Here is a 16,265-nt window from a genome sequence, read left to right as displayed (position 1 = left end):
GTGGGTTTTTTATAGATGGTTTCTATCAATTTAGGGAATGTCCCACTTATGCCAATTTTCCTTCTTTCTTTTTTTTTAAGATAGAGTCTCACTATGTTGCCCTCAGTAGAGTGCTGTGGTGTCACAGCTGACAGCAACCTCAAACTCTTAGGTTTAAGCGATTCTCTTGCCTCAGCATCCCAAGTAGCTGGGACTACAGGTGCCTGCCACAATACTCAATTATTTTATGCCAGTTTTCTTAGGAGTTCTCATCAAAGAAGATTGCTGAATTTTATGAAATGCTTTTGCTGAATTTTTTGAGAGGATGGTCTTTGTTTTTACTCTTGTTTATGTGATGAGTTACATTTATAGAATTGCTTATGTTGAACCAGCCTTGCATGTCTAGGATGAAGCCCTCCTGTTTGTGATGAATTATTTTTTTGTTGTGCAGCTGAATTTTGCTTGCTAAGATTTTATTATTTTTGCATTCATCTTCATTAAAGATATTGGTCTGTAACTTTCTTTCTTGTTGTACCCTTTCCTGGTGTGGTAACAGAGTGATTTTTCTTCATAGAAGGAATCGGAGAAGGTTTCATCCTTTGTCAGTATTATGGAATAGATTCTACAATATAGGTGCAAGCTCTTCTTTGCAAGTTTGGTAGAATTCTGGTATAAAATCATCTGGTCTGGGACTTTTTTTGTTTAAAGTGTTTTTATTGTTTCTGTTTATTGCTTGATATTGGTCTGTTTCTTCCTGGTTGAATCTCAGGAGGTAGTTGATTCCAGGAATTTGTACATTTCCTCCATATTTTTAAATTTCTAGGCATAAAGTGGAGAGAGGGGAGGAGCAAAGGGCATGGGGGAGTCACAGTGTATTGCATTGGGGTGGAACACAATTATAAAAGGGATTTTATCTAACAAATGCAATCAGTGTAACCTAATTCTTTGTACTCTCAACGAATCCCAAACAATAAAAAGAAATTTCTAGGCATAGAGATTTTGTAATATTCAGTGATGATATTTTGTATTTCTGTGGTATTAGATGTTATTTCCCCCTTTTCATTTCATTTCATTTCTTTCTTTCTTTTTTTTGAGACAGAGTCTCACCATGTCACCCTCGGTAGAGTGCTGTGGCATCACAGCTCACAGCAACCTGAAACTCTTGGGCTTAAGCAATTCTCTTGCCTCAGCCTCCCAAGTAGCTGGGACTACAGGCACCCACCACAACACCCGGCTATTTTTTGGTTGCAGTTGTCATTGTTGTTTAGCTGGCCTGGGCTAGGTTCGAACCCACCAGCTTGGGTGTATGTAGTTGGCGCTGTGTAACCCCTGTGCTATGGGTGCCAAGCCCCCTTTTTCATTTCTAGTTGAGCTTATTAGAGATCTTCCAGTTCTGTTTCTGGCTAATCTGGCCAAGAGTTTATCAATTATATTTATCTTTTCAAAGAATCAACCTTTTGCTTCCCTAATCTACTAAATAGTTTTTTTTGTTCTCTATTTCATTTTGTTCTGATCTGATTTGGTTATTTATTTATTTTCTTCTTCTGGGTCTGGAATTAGATTGCTCGTCCTTTTCTAGTTCCTTTTTTTTTTTTTCTGAGACAGCGTCTCACTCTGTCACCCGTGGTAGGAGTGCCACAGAGTCACAGCTCACAGCAACCTCAAACTCTGGGGCTCCAGTGATCTTCTTGCCTCAGTCTCCTGAGTAGCTGGGACTACACATGCCCACCATAATGCTTGGCTGTTTTTATTTTAGAGATAGGGTCTCGCTCTTGCTCAGGCTGGTCTCGAACTCCTGAGCTCAAGCAGTCCAACTGCCTCAGCCTCCCAGAATGCTAGGATTACAGGTGTGGGCCACCACACCCCCTTTTCTAGTTTCTTGAGATGATTCATTAGATTGTTGATTTGTGATATTTCTGGTTTCTGGATGTGAGCATTTAAGGCAATGATTTTCCCTCTAAGGACTGCTCTTGCACTATCCCACTAGTTTTCATAGTTTGTGGCCTACCCGTCATTTTTTTCAAGGAATCTATTGATTTCTGTCTGTATCTTCTCCTTGACTCAGTTATAGCTCAGCAATAAATTGTTTTTTTTTGTAGAGACAGAGTCTCACTTTATGGCCCTCTGTAGAGTGCCATGGCATCATACACCTCACAGCAACCTCCAACTCCTGGGCTTAAGCAATTCTCTTGCCTCAGCCTCCCGAGTGGCTGGGACTACAGGCGCCCGCCACAACGCCCGGCTATTTTTGTTTTTGGTTGCAGTTTGGCAGGGGCCGGGTTTGAACCCACCACCCTCGGTATATGGGGCCGGCACCTTATCAACTGAGCCACAGGCGCCGCCCCAGCAATAAATTGTTTAATCTCCATGACTTTGTGTGGGAATGAATGTTTCTGTTGGAATTGATTTCTGCTTTTATTCCCTTGTGGTCTGTAAAGATACTTGCTATGACTTCTAGTTTTTTTAATTTGTTGAGGCTTGTTTTGTGACATGGGATATGATCAATCTTGAAGAATGATCCATGATGGGCGGCGCCTGTGGCTCAAGGAGTAGGGCACCGGTCCCATATGCTGGAGGTGGCGGGTTAAAACTCAGCCCCAGCCAAAAAAAAAAAAAAAAAAAAAGAATGATCCATGAGCTGATGAGAAGAAAGAATATTCAGTAGTATTGGGTTGAAAAGCCCATTTGTTGTAGAGTCATGTTTAAGTCCAAATTTCTTTTGGTTTAATTTCTGCTTGCAGGATCTGTCCAGTCTGTCAGTGGGGTGTTGAAGTCCCTGACTATATCAGTGTTGTTGTTTATCATTTTGTTTAGAGCAAGTAGAATTTCCTTTATAAATCTTGGAGCGCCTAAGTTGGGTGCAGAAATAGTTAGACTTGATATGTGGTTTGACCATTAAGTTCATGAACTTGTCTCATTGTGCGTAAGCAGTGCTGGACAAACAACTCCATAAGCTTTCTAACCTATATATCAGTGTTTCACAGCTGCGTTCATGTCAGTGTGTGGCGATGTCTGAACAAGTGGAATTCATTATTGTTGTTGCATGTGGTTGTGTGCCATCACAAGAATGTTGGACCTTGAATTAGAGGAAGGAACAAACATTAAATTTCTTTTCTTTTCTTTTTTTTAAGACAGAGTCACCCTCTAGAGTGCTGTAACATCACAGCTCACAGCAACCTCAAACTCTTTGGGGTTAAGCGATTCTCTTGCCTCAGCCTCCCAAGTAACTGGAACTACAGGCACCTGCCACAGTGCCTGGCTATTTTTTGTTGTTGTTGCAGTTATCATTGATGTTTAGCTGGCCTGGGCTGGGTTCGTATCCATCACCCTTGGTGCATGTGCTTGGTGCCGTAACCACTGTACTATGAGCGCCGCCCTAAATTTCTTGTTAAACTTAGCAAGACTGGAGTAAAATCAGGGACATCTTGGTCCAAGTTTATGGCAAGAATGCCATGAAGAAAATAGCAGTGTACAAATGGATTAGACATCTTTCTAAGAGAGAGAAGGAACCAATGCTGAAGAGAGGTCAGGGTGGCCAGTAATGGGATGAAAAGATGAAAACATCACAAACATTCATCAAATTGTGCGTCAAAATCATCAGTTGATGTGAGAAGCATAATAGACCAAGTACACATTGACAGAGGAACAGGAAAATCTTTTTTTTTTTTTTTTGCTCTGGAACAGGAAAATCTTAACTGAAAATCTTGGCATGAGAAAGGTGTGTGGAGAAATGGTCCCGAAGGAGCTCAGTGACTAACTGAAGCACAGAGCTCACGCGACACTGTCTGTGGGGGAGTTTTTAGAAGTAAACAAATAACCATATTGAAATCCCCTCCCTACTTGCCTGATCTGGCCCCCAATGACATTTTTTTTTTTACCTGACTATAAGGGAAATATTGAAAGGAAGACACTTTAATTACATTCAGGACGTCAAGTATAAATGACAGCTTTGATGGCCATTTCATAAAAAGAGTTCCAAATTGCTTTGAAGGGTGGACTAGGCGCTGGCGTTGGTGCACGGCTTCCCAAGGGGAGGACTTGGGAGGTGACATAATGATATTCAGCAAAGAGATATGTAGCACTTTTTTTAGGAGAACTTAATTGTCAGACCCTTTTTTTTTTTAAAATTAAATCATAGCTGTGTACATTAATGTAATTATGGGGTACAATGTGCTGGTTTTATATACAATTTGAAATATTTTCATCACACTGGTTAACATAGCCTTCATGGCATTTTCTTAGTTATTGTGTTGAGACATTTATATTCTACATTTAGTCAGTTTCACCTGTACCCTTGTAAGATGCACTGTGGGCGTGGTCCCACCAATTACCCTCCCTCCACCCATCCTCTTCCCTCTCCTCCCCTCCCTCTCCCTTTTCCCCATATTTTGGTGCTATAATTGGGTTATAGCAAGAAAGCTATAAATTGGTTTCATAGTAGGGCTGAGTATATTGGATACTTTTTCTTCCATTCTGGAGATACTTTGCTAAGAAGAATATGTTCCAGCTCCATCCATGTAAACGTGAAAGAGGTAAAGTCTCCATCTTTCTTTAAGGCTGCATAATATTCCATGGTGTACATATACCACAGTTTATTAATCCATTCGTGGGTTGATGGGCACTTGGGCTTCTTCCATGACTTAGCAATTATGAATTGGGCTGCAATAAACATTATGGTACAAATATCTTTGTCATAATGTGATTTTTGGTCTTTTGGGTATAAACCTAGTAGAGGAATTATACGACTGAATGGCAGATCTATTTTTAGATCTCTAAGTGTTCTCCAAACATCTTTCCAAAAGGAATGTATTAATTTGCATTCCCACCAGCAGTGTAGAAGTGTTCCCTTTTCTCCACTTCCACACTAACATCTCTGGTTTTGGGATTTTGTGATATGGGCTAATCTTACTGGAGTTAGATGGTATCTCAAAGTAGTTTTGATTTGCATTTCTCTGATGATTAAGGATGATGAGCATTTTTTCATATGTCTGTAGGCTGTGCGCCTGTCTTCTTCAGAGAAGTTTCTCTTCAAGTCTCTTGCCCAGTCTGAGATGGGATCACTCGTTCTTTTCTTGCTTATACATTTGAGTTCTCTGTGGATTCTGGTTATTAAACTTTTTTTGGAGACATAACCTGCAAATATCTTCTCCCATTCTGAGGGCTGTCTGCTTGCTTTACTCACTGTGTTCTTGGCTGTGCAGAAGCTTTTTAGTTTAATCAGGTACCAGTAGTGTATTTTTGAAGCTGCTTCAATTGCCCGGGGGGTCCTCCTCATAAAATATTTGCCCAGAGTGATTTCTTCAAGAGTTTTCTAGTTGGGCGTTGTGGCGGGCACCTGTAGTCCCAGCTGCTTGGGAGGCTGAGGCAAGAGAATCACTTAAGCCCGGGAGTTGGAGGTTGCTGTGAGCTGTGTGAGGCCACGGCACTCTACCGAGGGCCATAAAGTGAGACTCTGTCTCTAAAAAAAAAAAAAAGAGTTTTCCCTGCACTCTCTTCTAGTATGTTTATAGTTTCATGTCTTAAGTTTAAATCTTTAATTCAGTGAGAGTCTATCTTAGTTAATGGTGAAAGGTGTGGGTCCAGTTTCAGTCTTCTACAGGTCGCCAGCCAGTTCACCCAGCACCATTTATAAAATAGGGAATCTTTTCCCCACTGAATGTTTTTAATTGGCTTGTCAAAGATCAAATAATGGTAAGTAGCTGGGTTCATCTCTTGGTTCTCTATTCTATTCCATACGTCTACCTCTCTGTTTTTGTGCCAGTCCCATGCTGTTTTGATCACTATCGATTTATAGTATAGTCTGAGGTCAGATAGTATGATTCCTCCTGCTTTGTTTTTATTTCTGAGTAATGTCTTGGCTATTCAAGGTTTTTTGTGATTCCATATAAAATGAAGTATTATTTTTTTGAGATCTTTAAAGTATGACAGTGGAGCTTTAAAAGAGATTGCATTAAAATTGTATATTGCTAGGGTAGTATGGACATTTTAACAATGTTGATTGTTCCTAGCCATGAGCATGGTATGTTTTTCCATTTTTAACATTTTCAGCTATTTCTTTTCTTAGAGTTTCATAGTTCTCTTCATAGAGATCTTTCATGTTCTTTGTTAGGTAAATTCCCAAATATTTCATCTTCTTTGGCACTACTGTGAATGGAATAGAGTCCTTGACTGTTTTTTTAGCTTGACTATTGTTGGTATATATAGTGGCTACAGATTTATGAGCATTGATTTTGTAACCTGAGATGCTGCTGTATTCCTTGATCACTTCTAAGAGTTTAGTAGTAGAATCCCTGGTGTTTTCCAAATATACAATCATATCATCTGCAAAGAGTGAAAGTTTGATCTCTTCTGACCCAATTGTCAGACCTTGTACACAGACTCCCAGCAAAATAAAACTTCCCTAGAAACGAAAGTCAAAGCCCAGCAACCACAAAGGCCCACATGATAAAGCAACAGTGAGACACCAGCCTGTGTTGACATGAACACAGCTGTGAGACACTTATATACCAAGGTTATCAACCTTGTTTGTACAGTGCTACCAACATAAGCACACAGTGGGTGGCAAGTTTTTGAACTTAATTGTCAGACCTTGTATGACAGGCTCTGGCCGTTGGGGCAGCTCTGCACAGAATTCAGGTCAGTGTGGAGACCGGCCTGGCTGACTGCCCACGTCACTAGTCTCCCTTTTGCCTGTTTCCTGTTATCTGCCTTTCTTTCCATTCTTTCTGCTTCTGGTGACCTCTGCTTTTCCTGTCTGCCTCCCCAGCGCTGCCTCTAAGGGGAATGATCCAAATGGTGATTTAATGGGTTTGAAATGAGAACAACAACATCTGAATAATTTAAAACCCAGTTGCAAAATGTTATTGACAGTGCATTTCAATGTAATGTGCCTGTATGTAATTTCCCTTTTAAAAGGGAGGGTTCAGGATTTACCTGTTTGCCCAGACTTGCTGTATCTGTCTCCTTGTCCTCTGTAATTGTTTGGAGATGATGATGCCATTCTTCTTAATGCAAGTGGAATCTTGTTATATTGAAGTTATATTTTGCCAGCAAATTTGCTGTATGTGAGCAGTCGAGAGATCCAGGTAGGCATGTCCTCTGTTTATGCTACAGTGGCATTCCAGGGCAGAAAATAAAAGATGTGACTTTTCCCTGTACTCACACACATCTGCTGGGTACTTTTCCAGCTTTGTTGGTGTTTGTAACAGTTGGCAGAGTACCAGGGGTTTTTTTTTTTTTGTACCAGGTTATCTATTGCTATCCTCTACCATTACTGTGAGTATTGTGACCTAAAAGATTATATTAAGGATGGAAGAAATAGCCTAGGGAGTCAAGAATATAGAATTAATCTAATATAGATCTCTTTGCTTCCCATAATTATGACTATTCCCTTTTTGCCCTTTGAGGGAAAGTCATACAGTAGGGGAAGAGGGAGGAACTCTGTGCTAGTTCTCCAGAAGTTCAAGATTAAAGTGGTGAATTACGGAATTCTGTTCAGCATTTGGTAAGAGAGAACCAAGGAATGTGGCACTAACATAGGCTAAGACTTTAGAAAAGCTTCCCAGACACCCTCTTCATGGATACAGAGGTTTGAAAGTTGTGGTAAATGATTTTCTTCCTGTACACCACCCTCTAGCCCGGAAGGAGTCTTTCCTTAAAGTAAACATTCTTAACAGAATGATCTAAAATAAATAAATAAATAATTTTAGATCTCATACGAATGAAATTTATGCAAGAATTGCTAAGAAAAATTAGAAAAGGAAAATTTATGTAAGGTATTTTCCCTTCCAGGAGCACCCATAGCTCAGTGGTTAGGGTGCCAGCCACATGCTCCAGGGCTTGTGGGTTCCACCCCTTTACAGGCCTGCTAAACAAAAAATTTATTTTCCGTATCATACAGGAAAACACATTGTGAAAACACTCTGTAATTGAAACAGTCTGGTATTTGCTTAAGAAAAAAAGAAAGTTATTTATTGATGGTCTAGAGTAGAGTTTCCATTTATATATATATATATATATATATTTTTTTTTTTTTTTTCGAGACAGAGTCTCACTCTGTCACCCTGGGTAGAGTGCTGTGGCATCACAGCTCACAGCAATCTCCAACTCTTGGGCTTAAGTGATTCTCTTGCCTGAGCCTCCCAAGTATCTGGGACTACCGGTGCTGTCACAACGCGTGGCTATTTTTTGTTGCAGTTGTCATTGTTATTTTAGCTGGTCCTGGCTGAGTTCAAACCTGCTAACTTCAGTGTATGTGGCTGGTGACGTAACCACTGTGCTACAGGTGCCAAGCCCAGAAAATGCTTTTTAAAAACTTATTTATTTATTTATTTATTTTTATTTGTATAAATTTAGGAGTTACAAGTGCAGCTTTGTTACATAGATATAAAGCATACTGATGAAGTTGGGGTACATTATTTGGTGATGGAGCCCAAATAATGTACATTGTATGCTTTAAGTAATTTCTCATGCCTTCTCTTCCCTCCTGAGTCTGCAGAGTCCATCATTCCACTCACTATGCCCATGTGTACACATTAGTTAGCTCTCACGTATAAGTGAGAACATGTGGTCTTTGACTATTTCTGAGTGTTTCACTTAAGATAATGACCCTCAGTTTGATGGAACTGTCGCTGTGAAAGACATGAGTTCCTTCTTTTTTATGGCTGAATAGGGTTCTGTTCTTTGTATATACACCACATTTTCTTTATCCAGTCACCTGTTGATGGACACTTCAGTTGATTCCACATCTTTGCTATCAAATAGTGCTTCGATAAATTTGCCAGTGCAGGCATGCTTTTGACATAATGGTTTCTCTTCCTTTAGGTAAATACTTAGTAATGGGATTGCTGGATTGAAGGGTAGTTCTATTTTTAGTTTTTAGAGCAATCTCCAGACTCTTATCCACAGAAGCTGTGCTAATTTACATTCCCACCAACAGTGTATGGGCGTTCCCTTTTTTCTGCATCCTTTCCAGTATGTTATTTTTTGATCACAATCATTCTTCCTGGTGTAAGATGAGATCTCATTGTGTTTCTTTAGTTTGTTTGAGTGCAGTGTGCTGCAAAAAACTCACAGAAAACTCAAATTCCTGGGCTCAAGCAATCTTCCTGCCTCAGGCTCCCAAGTAGCTGGAAATACAGGCCTATGCAATGATGCCTGGATGATTTTCCTCCCCTTCCCTCCTCTCCTCTCTCCTCACCTCTTCTCCCCTTCTCCACTCCCCTCCTTCCCTCCCATCCTCCCCTCTCCTGTTCCTCGCCCCTCCCACCTCCTCTCCTCTCTCTCTCCTCTCCTTACTCACTCCTCCTCTCCTCTCTTCTTTTCTTTTCTTGTAAAGTCAGAGTTTCCCTCTTGCTTAGGCTGGTCTGCAACTCCTGAGCTCAACAATCCTCCCACCTCATCCTCCTACCTCAGATTCCATGTGAGAGCCACCCTGCCAAGCCTCATTGTGTCTTTAATTTGCATTTCTCTGTTGAGCATTTTTTCATGTTAATCTGATTTTTGGCCATTTGTGTATCTTCTTTTGAAAAATGTCTGTTTATTTTCTTTTTCTTTTCTATTCTTTTCTCTTTTTTTGAGATAGAGTCTCATCGTGTCGCCCTGGGTAGAGTGCTGTGGCATCACAGTTCACATCAACCTCAAACTCTTGGGCTTAAGCGATTCTCTTGCCTCAGCCTCCTATGTACCTGGGACTATAGGTGCCCACCATGATGCCCGGCTATATTTTTTGGTTACAGTTGTCATTGTTGTTTAACAGGCCCAGGCCAGGCTTGAACCCACCAGCCTTGGTGTATGTGGCCAGTGCCCTACCCACTGAGCTATGGGCTCCACCTCTTTGCCCACTTTTTAATGGGATTATTTTGTTGTTGAGTTTTTCAAGTTCCTTATCATTTCTATATGTTAGCCCCTGTCAGATGCATACTTTGCAAATATTTTCTTCCTTTGTGCTGGAAGAAAAGCACAAAGCACCTGTTTGTTCACTCTGTTGTATTTTTTTCTGTGCTTTTTAGTTTAATATAGTTCCATTTGTCTATTTTTGTTTTTGTTGCTTGTGATTTTGAGGTCTTAGTCATGAATTCCTTACCTAGGCCAATGTCCAGAATAGTTTTCCCTAGGTTTTCTTCTAGTATTTTTACAGTTTAATCCATCTTGAGTTGATTTTTGTATATGGAGAGAGATAGCAGTACATTTTCATTCATTTCCAAAAAAACTGTCTAATTTCCCCACCACCATTTATTTTATTTTATTTATTTATTTACTTTTATTAAATCATAGCTGTGTACATTAATGCGATCATGGGGCACCATACACTGGTTTTATAGACCATTTGACATATTTTCATCACACTGGTTAACATAGCCTTCCTGGCATTTTCTTAGTTATTGTGTTAAGACATTTACATTCCACATTTACTAAGTTTCACATATACCCTTGTAAGATGCACCACAGTCCCCCACCATTTATTGAAAAGAGTCTTCTCTCTATGAGGCTGTCAGAGTGCAGCAAAACAAGAGCAAGACGAATTTCTGAATGCTGTCATGAGGATCAGATGGGATGGGTCACATCCACACCGGACACAACTGTGAAATGCAATAATCTCTTTAGAAAGTCATCTGCCAGTATCTACTAAAATAAAAAATACAGCATTTTACATAGTGATTCCGCTTTGGGGAATCTACAGAAATAAAAGAATCATTTCAAGTGAAATATTTATAAGAATGTTTATTGTAACATTATTTCTAATGGCAAAGAACTAAAAGCAACTTATCTATCATTAATGAAGTGATCGAAGCAATTAAGGCATATTTTGCTTATGGCTCACTCTGTAGTTTTTTTTAAAAGAATGAGTTTAAATGCATTGATGTGAGAGGATGTATGTGATAGATTAAGTGGGGAAAAAAAGCAACCAAGTTGTAAAGGATATCATATGTGTCCTTTAAAAAGAAAAACAATGAAAGAAAAATTGTATTCATTGAATTAGCAAACATGAAATATAAGGACTGCTTATAAAAAAAGATAAAAGAGAGGAGTGTAGACAAATACTTGTAAATTTTAGAAGTCTGGATTTCTTTCTCTTTCTCTGTGTCTTTCTCCCTTTCTTTCTTCCTTCTTTCTTTCTTTTTGAGACAGAGTCATGTTCTGTCACCCCAGCTAGAATATAGTGGCACAATCGTAGCTTGCTTCAAACTTCTGGGCTCAGGTGATCCTTCTGCCTCAGCCTCCAGAGTGGCTGGGACTACAGAAGTGTGCCACCATACCTGGCTAATGTTTTTTATTTTTTGGAGAGTTGGGGTCTTGCTATGTTGTACAGGCCAGTCTTGAACTCCTGGCCTCAAAAGATCCTCCCAGCTTGGCTTCTCACAATGCTAGGATTACAGGCGTGAGCCACTACACCTGGCCAAAGTCTGGATTTCTGAAAATCAGCTAAATATTTGCTTCTTAACGCCAGGTGTGGTGGCTCGTGCTCTGTAATCCCAGCACTCTAGGAGGCCAAGGAAGGTGGATTGATTGAGCTCATTGGTTCGAGACCAACCTGAGCAATAAAACAAGACCCTGTCTTTACTAAAAATAGAAAAAATGAGGTAAGAGGATTGCTTGAGCCCAAGAGTTGGAGGTTGCTGTGAACTATGACACCACAGCACTCTACCCAGGGCAATAGCTTGAGACTCTGTCTCAAAAAAAAAAAAAAAAAAAAAAACTCCTATGTTCTCATTTATTGCTAGTGAAAAAGACAAGCCATTCTAGAAATCTGGCAATATCTAGGAGAATTAGATATTGGGCTTAAGCAATTCTCTTGCCTCAGCCTCCCAAGTAGCTGGGGCTATAGGCACCCACCACAACGCCCGGCTATTTTTTGGTTGTAGTTGTCATTGTTGTTTGGCAGGCCCGGGCTGGATTCTAACCAGCCAGCTTGAGCTACAGGCGCCAAGCCCACAGGAGTATTTTTTTTTTTTTTTGTAGAGACAGAGTCTCACTTTATGGCCCTGGGTAGAGTGCCGTGGCCTCACACAGCTCACAGCAACCTCCAACTCTTGGGCTTGAGCGATTCTCTTGCCTCAGCCTCCCAAGTAGTTGGGACTACAGGCGCCCACCACAACGCCCGGCTATTTTTTGTTGTTGTTGTTGCAGTTTGGCCGGGGCGGGGTTTGAACCCGCCACCCTCGGCATATGGGGCCGGCGCCCTACGGACTGAGCCACAGGCGCTGCCCACACAGGAGTATTTTTAATATTATGGAAGTAAAACAGATGCTGCTTTGCCAAGAGTATAAACATTCTTCTGGCAGACAATGTTAAGGTAATCATAGATATATTGTTTTCTAGGCAGAGCCATTGGTGTTAATGTATTCTAAGGGGGATTGACAGATGACTTGAGGACCCAGTGAAGTGCTGGAGGATGCTTGTGATCTTGGTCATAGCCCTTAGACACATGGAAAGTCTCTTTCCTCTCCTTGGTGGCACAGGAGGGTTATCCACCTCTCATTCTATCACTCAGTTGTGCCATGAGCATGGATTGAGCACAGCGTCTGCAAACAGTTTATATGTGCTTAAACAGATTGTATGGTTTTTTTCCAGCAATTGAAAGAGAAGATATTTTCTTGTTTTGAAAGGTATCTCTTTTCTACTTATCCTATTTCCTCTAATTTTACTCATGTATTCTTTTACTGGTTCTATCACCCAGATAGGTACAGAACACAGCCTGAGCTTGGGAGTCAGCAGTGGGAACGAAGAGATGGAAGGAATAGATACGGGGAGGAAAGCAGCACACAGCGGGGAAGGTTGAATGGTTCTAAATCTGCTTTGTAGGTTCCCGTCCTCCCTGGTCTTTTATTGGCATTTAGCCTGCCTTTGGGAGCTTTTCTTAGCTTTCATGAAATATAACCTCAAGGCTCACTCTCCACCAACTTTTTAAAAAATTTATTTTTAATTGACAAGTTAAAACTTATATATGTGTATAGTGTAGAACATGATGTTTTGCTCACCCGTTTCTCTGCTCTGTCTCTGCACGTATCATGGGCTCCTCTTCCCCTCCCCAGTGCAGAGCTGGGGATGCCTTAAAATACTATTAGTAACGTCGTTAAGTGCTTTTCTGTTCTTTTTTTTTTTTTTTTTAAGGGTTTAAATGGTTGTTTTGCTATTGATCCATTTTATTTTATTTTATTTTATTTTTGCAGTTTTTGGCCAGGGCCGGGTTTGAACCTGCCACCTTCGGTATATGGGTCTGGCACCCTATTCCTTGGAGCCACAAGCACTGCCCGCTAAGTGCTTTTCTTCTCTTTTCTTTTCTTTTTTGTTTTTTTTGAGACAGAGTCTCACTACATCGCCCTTGGTAGAGTGCCGTGTCACAGCTCACAGCAACCTCGAACTCTTGGTCTCAAGTGATTCTCTTGCCTCAGCCTCCCAAGTGGCTAACACTACAGGCGCCTGCCACAAGGCCCAGCTATTTTTTGTTGCAGTCGACATTGTTGTTTAGCAGGGTTCGAACCCACCAGCTTCGGTGTATGTGGCCAGCGCCCTACCCTCTGAGCTACGGGTGCCACCTCATCCTTTTCTTCAATTAAAAATGTAAGGACTTAAATAGTATTATATCTGGAAAAAATAAAAACAGGATCTATTATAAATTTATGAAGAATAACTTGGTTCATATAATGCAATACAAGCATAATGATTGTTTTGGTGCATTTTGTGCTTCTATACAGGATTCTTGAGACTGGGTAATATATAGAGACTAGACATTTATTCCCTCACTGTTTTGGATGGTGGGAAGTTCAAGATCAAGGTATGGACATCTATTGTCTTGCGAGGGCCTTCTTATTTTGTCCTCACATGATGGAAGGTGGAAGGGCAAAAAAGAAAGAACTCCCCTGGTCAAACCCTTTTATAATGGCATTAATCCGTTAACGAGTATGGCTCTTGTATGACCTAAATACCTCCCAAAGGGCTCTATCTCCCAACACTGTTACATTGGGGATTAAGTTTCCAATACATGAATTGTGAGGGACACTTTCAGACCATAGCAGTAGTCAAGATACATAGTTTTGAGGGCTTTAAACCAAACCACTCTTCTTCCAGACATTAGTTGCTTGCAAATCCTCAGGATTTGTGGCACTTAGAATGTGTTAGCTTTTTTATCAGAGACAATTCATCTCAATAATGACAGAAATAAACAAACCAAATGTCTGTGAGGAACTATTCATGGTTTATTCACAAAGACCAAGGCTCCTTTCTGATTCTCTCCCCTGTTTTCTTGGTAAAGCTATGTTTACGCAAGGTTATCAGCTACACCATTTTGATTTGGTTCATTTAGCTCATGAACTCATATTTTACTTCCCAATGTGGCCAGATTTGTGTGTCTAGTGGTGACAGCTTTTTAAATTTAGAAACAATCTCAATAATGATAACGATAAATAGACCAATTGTCTATTAGAAATCATTCCAAGCTTGTTCAATAAAGACTGGATATCCCACTATCACTTCTAACTTAATGTGTTCCCTCAAACTGGTGCTAAGTGACTCAGTTCTTCTGTCCGCTACACTATTATTTTCAAGTCTTACTTTTTATTCGAACTCATCATTCTGCTTCAATTCTAATTTCTAATCTAGGCTCATATGATATCAAAATCGGAAGAGGATTTTTAGTTTAGTCTAGTATCTTACATCTATTCCCTTTCTGTAGGATAGCTCCAACCCATCCCTGCTCTATCCACCTTACCCTGTCTGAGGGTCAATGAATATAGATCCCTACTCTACTGGGAATCTTATGGCATATGGTTTTTGGGTTACTTCTTAACAGATACTTAATAACAATTCACACTAGGCAGGTGTTTAACTAGCTTTGTGGCATTTTAACTTGCCTTATTCTAATTCCTCTGGTACCAAACCTAGACAGAGACATCACAAGAAAAGAAAACCACAGGCCAATATCCCTTCAGAATAGATAGGCAAAAATTAATGCAATGGTACATTTCAAAACTATTAAGAATAGAGTATAAATGTCTTACCACAGCAAATAAGTAAGTGAGGTGAAGGTTATGTTAATCAGTTCAATGTAAAGATTACACATTGTATATCAAATCAGTACATTGTACCCCATAAATGCATTAATGTACAACAGTTATGATTTAATAAAGAAAAAAATTAAAAAATATATGCAAAAATCCTCAACAAAATACTACCATACTACTAAACTAAATCTAGCAACAGAAAAAGGATTATATACCATGGACAAGTGGGATTTATCCCAAAATGCAAGGTTGATTCAATATGCAGAAAAATCAATGCACTACAGCATGTTAATAGAATAAAGACACAAAAGGAATAAAGACCTGATATATAGATGAATCTGGAAGACATCGTGCTCAGGGAAGAAGCCAGACACCTAAAGAAGGCTGCCTACACCTGGGTGTGGCGGCTCACACCTGTAATCCTATCGCCTTGGGAGGCTGAGGAGGGCAGATTGCTTGAGCTCAAAAGTTTGAGACTGGCCTGAGCAAGAGTGAGACCCAGTCCCTCATGAAAATAGAAAAAACAAACAAACAAACAAAAAACAACTTGCTGGGTATAGTGCTGGTCACCTGTAGTCCCAGCTACTTGGGAGGCCAAGGCAAGAGGATTGCTCAAGCCCAAGAGTTTGAGGTTGCTGTGAGCTCTGACACCACAGCACTCTACCCAGGGTGACAGAGTGAGACTCTGTCTAAAAAAAAAAAAGGAAGAAAGAAAGAGAAAGAAAAAAAGAAAGCCACATATTGTATGATTCTATTCATAGGAGATGGTTAGAATAGGTAACCCTATAAAGACAGAAAGTGCATTCATGTTTGCCAAGGTCTGGGGAAGGAGGAAGGAGAAAGGAGGGCAAGGGGCGTGACTGCTAACGGGGATGGGATTTCTTTTGGGGGTGATGAAAATATTCTGGAAATAGTGCCGTTTTTGCATAATCTTGTGACTATATTAAAAACTGCTGAATTGTATACTTCAAAATGATGAATTTTATGATCTGTGAATTATATCTCAATAAAAAGAAGTATATAAGAAAAGAATCCTACAGTGCCTGGCAGAATGTTCAGGACAGGTATTAATAGATACTTAAATAAATATGAGTTAATTTATACATGGCAATAATGCTGAAAATCGTTTTCTAGAGCAAAAAGACAGCCATTATTTGTTGAATAATATTAGAGAAGGAAGTTCCAAGGAGCTTACCTCATATAATCTCAAAGAAATTCTATCCTAGGAGTTGCTTCTGTTGAAGACTAAATTCTTAATTTCCAACTCTCCCTCCTAAGAATCAT

At 40.0% G+C, this 16,265-nt stretch overlaps 1 protein-coding gene across 1 annotated transcript in view; it reads left to right on the top strand.

Moving 5' to 3' along the window:
• Positions 1–16,265, top strand: part of SLC10A6 (solute carrier family 10 member 6) — a 35,793-nt gene that overhangs the window by 8,244 nt on the left and 11,284 nt on the right. The window lies entirely within an intron of this gene.

Source organism: Nycticebus coucang, chromosome 1, assembly GCF_027406575.1.
Source record: "Nycticebus coucang isolate mNycCou1 chromosome 1, mNycCou1.pri, whole genome shotgun sequence".
NCBI lineage: Eukaryota > Metazoa > Chordata > Mammalia > Primates > Lorisidae > Nycticebus > Nycticebus coucang.
This window is presented reverse-complemented; position numbering and strand designations above follow the sequence as displayed.